Genomic DNA, 11,524 nt, shown 5'->3' with positions numbered 1-11,524 from the left:
CACAACTTCGCACAACTAACCAGCAAGTGCACTGGGTCGTCCAAGTAATAAACTTTACGTGAGTAAAGGTCGATCCCACGGAGATTGTCGGCTTGAAACAAGTTATGGTCACCTTGTAAATCTCAGTCAGGTGGATTCAAATGGTTATGGAGTTTTAATAATTAAAAAGATAAATAAATAATAAAATAAAGATAGAGATACTTATGTAATTCATTGATGGAAATTTTAGATAACCGTATGGAGATGCTTCATCCCTCTTGAATCTCTACTTTCCTACTGCATTCATCCAATCCTTCATACTCCTTTCCATGGCAAGCTGTATGTTGGGCATCACCGTTGTCAATGGCTACTTCCCGTCCTCTTAGTGAAAATGGTCCAAATACACTGTCACTGCACGGCTAATCATCTATCGGTTCTCGATCATGTTGGAATAGAATCCAGTGATCCTTTTGCGTCTGTCTCTACGCCCAACACTAGCGAGTTTGAAGCTCATCATAGTCATCCCTTCCCAGATCCTACTCGGAATACCACAAACAATGTTTAGACTTTCCAGATCTCAGGAATGACCGCCAATAATTCTAGCTTATACCACGAAGACTCCGATCTTTTGGAATGGAGGCTAAGAGATATACGCTCGATCTAAGGTAGAACGGAAGTGGTTGTCAGTCACGCGTTCATAGGTGAGAATGATGATGAGTGTCACAGATCATGACATTCATCAGGTTGAAGTGTAAGCGAATATCTTAGAATAAGAATAAGCATGAATTGAATAAGAAAACAGCAGTAATTGCATTAATACTCGAGCAACAACGGAGCTCCACACCCTTAATCTATGGTGTGTAGAAACTCCACCGTTGAAAATACATAAGTGATAGAAGTCCAGGCATGGCCGAGAGGCCAGCCCCCAAGTCTAAGGAAAAACGTTCCAAAGATAGATGCCAAGATTCCAAGATGAAAATACAATAGTAAAAGATCCTATTTATAATGAAACTAGCTACTAGGGTTTACAGAAATAGGTGATTGATGCAGAAATCCACTTCCGGGCCCACTTGGTGTGTGCTTGGTCTGAGCATTGAAGCTTTCACATGTAGAGGTCTTCCTTGGAGTTAAACACCAGCTTTGGTGCCAGTTTGGGCGTTTAACTTTAACTTTTATGCCAGTTCTGGCATTTTGACGTCAGAAAAGGACAGAGAGCTTGCGTTTTGACGCCATTTTACGTCATCAAAAATCACGCAAAGTATGGACTATTATATATTGCTGAAAAGCCCTAGATGTCTACTTTCCAACGCAATTAAGAGAGCGCCATTTGGAGTTCCGTAGCTCTAGAAAATTCACTTCGAGTTTAGGGAGGTCAGAATCCAACAGGATCTGCAGTCCTTTGTCAGCCTCTGAATCAGATTTTTGCTCAGGTCCCTCAATTTTAGCCAGAAAATGCCTGAAATCACAAAGGAATGTGAGAGTGTCTCGCTATACCTGGGAGATGCTTGATGATGTTGAGCGTGCCTTTGTTGTTGTTCTTGAGGATCTATGGGGGGCACCACCCCATCTTGATACAAAAAGGTTTTTGAATGACCCGTACTTGGTTCGGGCCATTTTGGGTACTTGTCTGACTTGTTTCTTCATTTTTTCTTCCTTTTATTGTGACTGTAATGCTTTGATGTGGCTGATTCTGTATTTGGAGAGATGTTAAAGAACAATGACTCCATGAAGGCCTTTAAAAGGGCGAAGAAGGCAACTGCTGCTCTGAACATCTCGGCTAAAGTGGTCGGAGAGGGATCTTCTCAGGTCCCAGTAAAGCCTCCTGTGCCGAGTTCTCCCGGGCCGAGGAAAGCAATTCCTACTCCTCGGTTTCATCAAGTCGATTGGTGCACGAAATTGTGATCATCAATGGTGCCAGCAACATGGTACGCTCAATTGCAATCTCAACTCTTTATCACAACTTCGCGCAACTAACCAGCAAGTGCACTGGGTCGTCCAAGTAATAAACCTTACGCGAGTAAGGGTCGATCCCACGGAGATTGTTGGTATGAAGCAAGCTATGGTCATCTTGAAAATCTCAGTCAGGTGGATTCAAATGGTTATGGAGGATTGATAATTAAAAGATGAATAAAACATAAAATAAAGATAGAGATACTTATGTAATTCATCGGTGAGAATTTCAGATAAGCGTTTGGAGATGCTTTGTCCCTTCCGTTTCTCTGCTTTCCTACTGTCTTCATCCAATCCTTCTTACTCCTTTCCATGGCAAGCTGTATGTTGGGCATCACCGTTGTCAATGGCTATAGTCCCGTTCTCTCAGTGAAAATGTTCAACGCGCTCTGTCACAGCACAACTATTCATTTGTCGGTTCTCGATCATGTCGGAATAGAATCCAGTGATTATTTTGCGCCTGTCACTAACGCCCCACAATCGTGAGTTTGAAGCTCATCACAATCATTCAATCCTTGAATCCTACTCAAAATACCACAGACAAGGTTTAGACCTTCCGGATTCTCAAGAATGGCTGCCAATGGATTCTAGCTTATACCACGAAGATTCTGATTAAGGAATCCAAGAGATAAAATATCTTAGAATAAGAATAAGCTGAATTGAATAGAAGAACAATAGTAATTGCATTAATACTCGAGGTACAGCAGAGCTCCATACCTTAATCTATGGTGTGTAGAAATTCTACCGTTGAAAATACATAAGAACAAGGTCTAGGCATGGCCGAGAGGCCAGCCCCCATGATCTAAGAATTAGACGTCCAAAGATGAAAATACAATAGCAAAAGGTCCTATTTATAGAGAACTAGTAGCCTAGGGTTTAAAGAAATGAGTAAATGACGTAAAAATCCACTTCCGGGCCCACTTGGTGTGTGCTTGGGCTGAGCATTGAAGCTTCCATATGTAGAGACTTTTCTTGGAGTTAAACGCCAGCTTTTGTGCCAGTTTGGGCGTTTAACTCCAGCTTTTGTGCCAGTTCCGGCATTAAACGCCAAAATTCTTGAGCTGACTTGGAACTCCTGTTTGGGCCATCAAATCTCGGGCAAAGTATGGACTATTATATATTGCTGGAAAGCCCAGGATGTCTAATTTCCAACGCAATTAAGAACGCGCCAATTGGGCTTCTGTAGCGCCAGAAAATCTACTTAGAGTGCAGGGAGGTCAGAATCCAACAGCATCTGCAGTCCTTTTTCAGCCTCTAGATCAAATTTTTGCTCAGGTCCCTCAATTTCAGACAGAAAATACCTGAAATCATAGAAAAACACACAAACTCATAGTAAAGTCCAGAAAAGTGAATTTTAAATAAAAACTAATAAAAATATAATAAAAACTAACTAAAACATACTAAAAACAAACTAAAAATGATGCCAAAAAGCGTATAAATTATCCGCTCATCACAACACCAAACTTAAATTGTTGCTTGTCCCCAAGCAACTGAAAATCAAATAGGGTAAAAAGAAGAGAATATACAATGAATTCCAAAAACATCTATGAAGATCAGTATTAATTAGATGAGCGGGGCTTTTAGCTTTTTACCTCTGAACAGTTTTGGCATCTCACTTTATCCTTTGAAGTTCAGAATGATTGGCTTCTATAGGAACTCAGAATCCAGATAGCGTTATTGATTCTCCTAGTTAAGTATGATAATTTTTGAACACAGCTACTTTATGAGTCTTGGACGTGGCCCAAAGCACTCTATTTTCCAGTATCACCACCGGATACATCCATACCACAGACACAAAACTGGGTTAACCTTTTTAGATTGTGACTCAGCTTTGCTAGAGTCCCTAATTAGAGGTTTCCAGGGTTCTTAAGCACATTCTTTTTGCTTTGGATCACGACTTTAACCGCTCAGTCTCAAGTTTTCACTTGACACCTTCACGCCACAAGCACATGGTTAGGGACAGCTTGGTTACAGAATGTTATTGCTGTAGGCCCTCCTATCCACTGATGCTCAAAGCCTTGGATCCTTTTTATTACTCTTGCCTTTTGGTTTAAAGGGCTATTGTCTTTTTCTGCTTGCTCTCTTTTTTTTTTTTGAATTCACTGCTTTTTCTTGCTTCAAGAATCATTTTTATGATTTTTCAGATCCTCAGTAACATCTCTCCTTTTTCATCATTCTTTCAAGAGCCAAAAATTTTAAATTCATGAACAACAAATTCAAAAGACATATGCACTGTTCAAGCATACATTCAGAAAACAAAAGTATTGCCACCTCATCAAAATAATTAATTTGTTATAAAATTCGAAATTCATGCATTTCTTTTTCTTTTTCAATTAAGAACATTTTTCATTTAAGAAAGATGATGGATTCATAGGACATTCATAACTTTAAGGCATAGATACTAAGACACTAATGATCATGTAATAAAGACACAAACATAGATAATCATAAAGCATATTTTTCGAAAAACAGAAAAATAAAGAATAAGGAGATTAAAGAACGGGTCCATCTTAGTGATGGCGGCTTGTTCTTCCTCTTGAAGATCTTATGGAGTGCTTGAGCTCCTCAATGTCTCTTCCTTGCCTTTGTTGCTCCTCTCTCATGATTCTTTGATCTTCTCTAATTTCATGGAGGAGGATGGAATGTTCTTGGTGCTCCACCCTTAGTTGTCCCATGTTGGAACTCAATTCTCCTAGGGAGGTGTTGATTTGCTCCCAATAGTTTTGTGGAGGAAAGTGAATCCCTTGAGGCATCTCAGGGATTTCATGATGAGGTTCTCTTATTTGCTCCACTCTTTTCTTGGTGATGGGCTTGAGGTCATGCCTTCTTAGTTGAACCGGCTTCCCTCTCTCTTCCATTGAGCGCCCTCTTCACAGATGTCTATGAGGACTTGGTCCAACCTTTGATCAAAGTTGACCCTTTTTGAGCTTGAAGAGGACCTCGGGGCTCACCTTCTTCTTGGCCACAACATCGTAAAAGTGGTCTTGATGCACCCTTGAGATGAATCTCTCCATCTCCTATGACTCGGAGGTGGAAGCTTTTGCCTTTCCTTTCCTCTTTCTAGAGGTTTCTCCGGCCTTAGGTGCCATAAATGGTTATGGAAAAACAAAAAGCAACGCTTTTACCACACCAAACTTAGAAGGTTTGCTCGTCCTCGAGCAAAAGAAAGAAGAAAAGAGTAGAAGAAGAAGAAATAGAGGAGATGGAGGGGGGCTTTGTGTTTCGGCCAAGGGGGAGAAGTAGTGTTTAGGTTGTGTGAAAATGAAGGAGTGAAGAAGGGTTTATATAGGGGTGGAGAGAGGGGTAAGGTTCGGCCATTATGGGTGGGTTTGGGAGGGAAAGTGGTTTGAATTTGGATGGTGGGGTAGGTGTGGGTTTTATGAAGGATGGATGTGAGTGGTGAAGAGAATGGTAGGATTTGATAGGTGAGGGTTTTTTTTGGAGAAGCAGTATTGAGGCGATTGGTGAATGGGTGAAGAAGAGAAAGAGTGGTGGGGTAGGTGGGGATCCTGTGGGGTCCACAAATCCTGAGGTGTCAAGGATAGCTCATCCCTGCACCAAGTGGCGTGTAAAACGCCCTTTCTACCAATCCTGGCGTTAAACGCCGGGCTGCTGCCCTTTTCTGGCATTAAACGCCAGTCTGGTGCCTTTTTCTGGCGTTAAACGCTAGTCTGGTGCCCTTTCTGGCGTTAAACGCCCATTTGCTGCCCTTACTGGCGTTTAAACGCCAGCAAGCTTTTCCTCCAGGGTGTGCTATTTTTCTTTCTGTTTTTCATTCTGTTTTTACTTTTTCAATTGTTTTTGTGACTTCACATGATCATCAACCTATAGAAAACATAAAATAACAATGGAAAGTAGATAAATATAACATTGGGTTGCCTCCTAACAAGCACTTCTTTAATGTCAGTAGCTTGACAGTGGGCCCTCATGGAGCCTCACAGATGTTCAGAGTAATGTTGGAACATCCCAACACCAAACTTAGAGTTTGAATATGGGGGTTCAACATCAAACTTAGAATTTGGTTGTGGCCTCCCAACACCAAACTTAGAGTTTGACTGTGGGGGCTCTATTTGACTCTGTTTTGAGAGAAGCTCTTCATGCTTCCTCTCCATGGTTACAGAGGGGTATCCTTGAGCCTTAAACACAAAGGATTCTTCATTCACTTGAATGATCAATTCTCCTCTGTCAACATCAATCACAGCCTTTGTTGTGGCTAGGAAGGGTCTGCCAAGGATGATGGATTCATCCATGCACTTCCCAGTCTCTAGGACTATGAAATCAGCAGGGATGTAATGGTCTTCAATCTTTACCAGAACATCCTCTACAAGTCCATAAGCTTGTTTTCTTGAATTGTCTGTCATCTCTAGTGAGATTCTTGCAGCTTGTACCTCAAAGATCCCTAGCTTCTCCATTACAGAGAGAGGCATGAGGTTTATGCTTGACCCTAGGTCACACAGAGACTTCTCGAAGGTCATGGTGCCTAATGTACAATCTCCCAGGGTCTTGTCTCTTTTGAGGTAATCTCTGCCTAGTCAAGTCATCTAGGTCTTTGGTGAGCAAAGGGGGTTCGTCCTCCCATGTCTCATTACCAAATAACTTGTCATTTAGCTTCATGATTGCTCCAAGGTACTTAACAACTTGCTTTTCAGTGACATCTTCATCCTCTTCAGAGGAAGAATACTCATCAGAGCTCATGAATGGCAGAAGTAAATCCAATGTAATCTTTATGGTCTCAGTGTGAGCCTCAGATTCCCATGGTTCCTCATTAGGGAACTCATTGGAGGCCAGTGGACGTCCATTGAGGTCTTCCTCAGTGGCGATCACTTCCTCTTCCTCCTCTCCAATTTCGGCCATGTTGATGGCCTTATACTCTCCTTTTGGATTCTCTTCTGTATTGCTTGGAAGAGTACTATGAGGGAGTTCAGTACCTTTCTTACTCAGCTGACCCACTTGTGCCTCCAAGTTTCTAATGGAGGACCTTGTTTCAGTCATGAAACTTTGAGTGGTTTTGATTTGATCAGAGATTATGTTTGCTAAGTCAGAGTAGCTCTGCTTAAAATTCTCTGTCTGTTACTGAGAAGATGATGGAAAAGGCTTGCCATTGCTAAACCTGTTTCGTCCACCATTATTGTTGTTGAAACCTTGTTGAGGTCTCTGTTGATCCTTCCATGAGAGATTTGGATGATTTCTCCATGAAGGATTATAGGTGTTTCCATAGGGTTCTCCCATGTAATTCACCCCTTCCATTGATGGGTTCTCAGGATCATAAGCTTCTTCTTCAGATGAAGCGTCCTTAGTACTTCCTGGTGCAACTTGCATTCCAGACAGACTTTGAGAAATCATATTGACTTGCTGAGTCAATATTTTGTCCTGAGCCAATATGGCATTCAGAGTATCAATCTCAAGAACTCCTTTCTTCTGATTCGTCCCATTGTTCACAGGATTCCTTTCAGAAGTGTACATGAATTGGTTATTTGCAACCATTTCAATGAGTTCTTGAGCTTCTGCAGGCGTCTTCTTCAGATGAAGAGATCCTCCAGCAGAGCTGTCCAATGACATCTTGGACAGATCAGACAGAACATCATAGAAGATACCTATGATGCTCCATTCAGAAAGAATGTCAAAAGGACACTTTATGATCAATTGTTTGTATCTTTCCCAAGCTTCATAGAGGGATTCACCTTCCTTCTGTCTGAAGGTTTGGACTTCCACTCTAAGCTTACTCAATTTTTGAGGTGGAAAAAACTTTGCCAAGAAGGCATTAACTAGCTTTTTCCAAGAGTTCAGGCTTTCTTTAGGTTGTGAGTCCAACCATATCCTAGCTCTTTCTCTTACAGCAAAAGGGAATAGCATAAGTCTGTAAACCTCAGGGTCAACCCCATTGGTCTTGACAGTGTCACAGATTTGCAAGAATTCAGCTAAAAACTGATGAGGATCTTCCAATAGAAGTCCATGGAACTTACAATTCTGCTGCATTAGAGAAACTAATTGAGGCTTAAGCTCAAAGTTGTTTGCTCCAATGGCAGGGATAGAGATGCTTCTCCCATAGAAGTCGGGAGTAGGTGCAGTAAAGTCACCCAACACCTTCCTTGCATTGTTGGCATTGTTGTTGTTTTCGGCTGCCATGTCTTCTTCTTGTTTGAAGATTTTCGTTAGGACCTCTACAGAGAGTAGTGATTTAGCTTCTCTTAGCTTTCACTTCAAGGTCCTTTCAGGTTCAGGGTCAGCCTCAACAAGAATGCTTTTGTCTTTGCTCCTGCTCATATGAAAGAGAAGAGAACAAGAGAATATGGAATCCTCTATGTCACAGTATAGAGATTCCTTGAGATGTCAGAGGAAAAGAAGAATAGAAGAAAGAGGTAGAATAAGACGAATTCGAACTTATCAAGAGAGATAGAGTTCGAATTGTTGATAGTGGAGGAGTGTTAGTCCTTAAATCGAAGGATGTGAGAAGAGGGGAAGAATTTTCGAAAATAAATTAAAAGATTTTGAAATTAGAAATCAAAAAGATTGAAAATTATTTGGAAAAGATGTGATTAAGAAGATATGATTGAGAAACAATTTAAAAAGATTTGATTTTTAAAATTAATGACTTGGCTAACAAGAAATTTAAAGGATATGATTCAAACATTAAACCTTTCTTAACAGAAAAGGCAACATACTTGAAATGTTGAATCAAATCATTAATTGTAGGCAAGTATTTTTGAGAATGGAAAGAAATTGATTTTGAAAATATATGATTGAAAAGATATGGTTTGAAAAAGATTTGATTTTGAAAAATTATGAAAACTTGAAAAAAATTTGAATTAAAAACAAAATCTTCCCTCTTGTATCATCCTGGCGTTAAACGCTCAGAATGGTATCCATTCTGGCGTTTAACGCCCAAAATGCTACCCTTTTGGGCGTTAAACGCCCAGCCAGGTACCCTGGCTGGTGTTTGAACGCTAGTTTTCCTTCTCCACTGGGCGTTTTGAACGCCCAGCTTTTTCTGTGTAATTCCTCTGCTGCATGTTCTGAATCTTCAATTCTCTGTATTATTGACTTGAAAAGACACAAATAAAATTTTTTTTTGAAGTTTTAATGATGAGGAATAATCAAAATGCAACTAAAATCAAATAAACAATGCATGCAAGACACCAAACTTAGAAGTTTGTATACTAAGGACTATAACAATTTGAAAATGCATGTAAGAAACAACAAAACACACAAAACAAGAGAATTTAAAGATCAGAGCAAGTAAATCATCAAGAACAACTTGAAGATTAATGAAGATACATGAATGAATTCGAAAAATGCAAGAAGAACAGAAACATGCAATTGACACCAAACTTAAAATTAGACAGTAAACTCAAACAAGAAACATAAAATATTTTTGATTTTTATGATTTTATAAAAAAAAATTTTGTGATTTTTCGAAAATTGTATGGAAAAGAAAATAAAGAGATTCAAAATTTTTAATAAAAATTCCAAGAATCATGCAATGTTAGTCTAAAGCTTTAGTCTAAAGAAATTAGACATGGCTAGCCAAGCTTCAACAGGACATTACATTCAACAGCTAAATTGATGAGAATCAATCAGCTTTTGTGATGATAAGAACATCACCTTGAAACTCTAGAATTCATTCTTAAAAATTCTGAAGCAAAATACCTAATCTAAGCAACAAGATGAACCGTCAGTTGTCCAAACTCAAACAATCCCCGGCAACGGCGCCAAAAACTTGGTACACGAAATTGTGATCATCAATGGCGCCATCAACATGGTACGCTTAATTGCAATCTCAACTCTTTATCACAACTTCACACAACTAACCAGCAAGTGCACTGGGTCGTCCAAGTAATAAACCTTACGCGAGTAAGGGTCGATCCCACGGAGATTGTTGGTATGAAGCAAGCTATGGTCATCTTGTAAATCTCAGTCAGGCGGATTCAAATGGTTATGGAGGATTGATAATTAAAAGATGAATAAAACATAAAATAAAGATAGAGATACTTATGTAATTCATTGGTGAGAATTCCAGATAAGCGTATGGAGATGCTTTGTCCGTTCCGTCTCTCTGCTTTCCTACTGTCTTCATCCAATCCTTCTTACTCCTTTCCATGGCAAGTTGTATGTTGGGCATCACCATTGTCAATGGTTACAGTTCCGTCCTCTCAGTGAAAATGTTCAACGCGCTCTGTCATAGCACGACTATTCATCTGTCGGTTCTCGATCATGTCGGAATAGAATCCAGTGATTCTTTTGCGTCTATCACTAATGCCCCACAATTGCGAGTTTGAATCTCGTCACAGTCATTCAATCTCTGAATCCTACTCAGAATACCACAGATAAGGTTTAGACCTTCCGAATTCTCAAGAATTGCTGCCAATGGATTCTAGCTTATACCACGAAGATTCTGATTAAGGAATCCAAGAGATATCCACCCAATCTAAGATAGAACAGAGGTGGTTGTCAATTGCATGTAGAACGGTGGTGGTTCTCAGGCACGCGTTCATAAGTGAGAATGATGATGAGTGTCACATAATCATCACATTCATCATGTTCTTGGGTGCGAATGAATATCTTAGAACAAGAATAAGCTGAATTGAATGGAAAATAGTAGTAATTGCATTGATACTCGAGGTACAGCAGAGCTCCACACCTTAATCTATGGTGTGTAGAAACTCTACCGTTGAAAATACATAAGAACAAGGTCTAGGCATGGCCGAAAGGCCAGCCCCCATGATCTAAGAACTAGACATCCAAAGATGAAAATACAATAGCAAAAGGTCCTATTTATAGAGAACTAGTAGCCTAGGGTTTACAGAAATGAGTAAATGACGTAAAAATATACTTCCGGGCCCACTTGGTGTGTACTTGGGCTGAGCATTGAAGCTTCCATGTGTAGAGACTTTTCTTGGAGTTAAACGCCAGCTTTTGTGCCAGTTTGGGCGTTTAACTTCAGCTTTTGTGCCAGTTCCGGCGTTAAACGCCAGAATTCTTGAGCTGACTTGGAACACCTATTTGGGCCATCAAAGCTCGAGCAAAGTATGAACTATCATATATTTCTGGAAAGCCCAGGATGTCTACTTTCCAACGCAATTGAGAGCGCGCCAATTGGGCTTCTATAGCTCCGAAAAAGCCACTTAGAGGGAAGGGAGGTCAGAATCCAACAGCATCTGCAGTCCTTTTTCAGCCTCTGGATCAGATTTTTGCTCAGGTCCCTCAATTTCAGCCAGAAAAGACCTGAAATCACAGAAAAACACACAAACTCATAGTAAAGTCCAGAAAAGTGAATTTTAAATAAAAACTAATAAAAATATTATAAAAGCTAACTAAAACATACTAAAAACATACTAAAAATGATGCCAAAAAGCGTATAAATTATCCGCTCATCATCGATTCTCCACAGACTTCTGCCGTTGCTTCTAGTGCTCCTCCCTTAAAAAAGCAAAAAACATCCGAGCCTTTTAACCTGGATGCCCCAGATTTTGATGCTGTCGAGTTTGTTGACCAGCAAATTGCCCCTTATGGTGGGCTCTCCATGGACGATGTGTCTCTTCTTCAACATCTGGATTTTATTACCAAAAGTAGTGTGAAGATGGAACATATGGGTGCG

General features: G+C 40.1%; 1 non-coding gene across 1 annotated transcript; it reads left to right on the top strand.

Annotated features, from left to right (window-relative positions):
- Positions 1-7,546: 7,546 nt before the first annotated feature.
- Positions 7,547-7,650, top strand: LOC127742408 (small nucleolar RNA R71). The gene has a single exon (XR_008003633.1). It is a non-coding gene; the product is annotated as a small nucleolar RNA R71 (small nucleolar RNA).
- The last annotated feature ends 3,874 nt before the right edge of the window (positions 7,651-11,524 follow it).

This window comes from Arachis duranensis, chromosome 1 (genome assembly GCF_000817695.3).
Source record: "Arachis duranensis cultivar V14167 chromosome 1, aradu.V14167.gnm2.J7QH, whole genome shotgun sequence".
Taxonomy (NCBI): domain Eukaryota; kingdom Viridiplantae; phylum Streptophyta; class Magnoliopsida; order Fabales; family Fabaceae; genus Arachis; species Arachis duranensis.
This window is presented reverse-complemented; position numbering and strand designations above follow the sequence as displayed.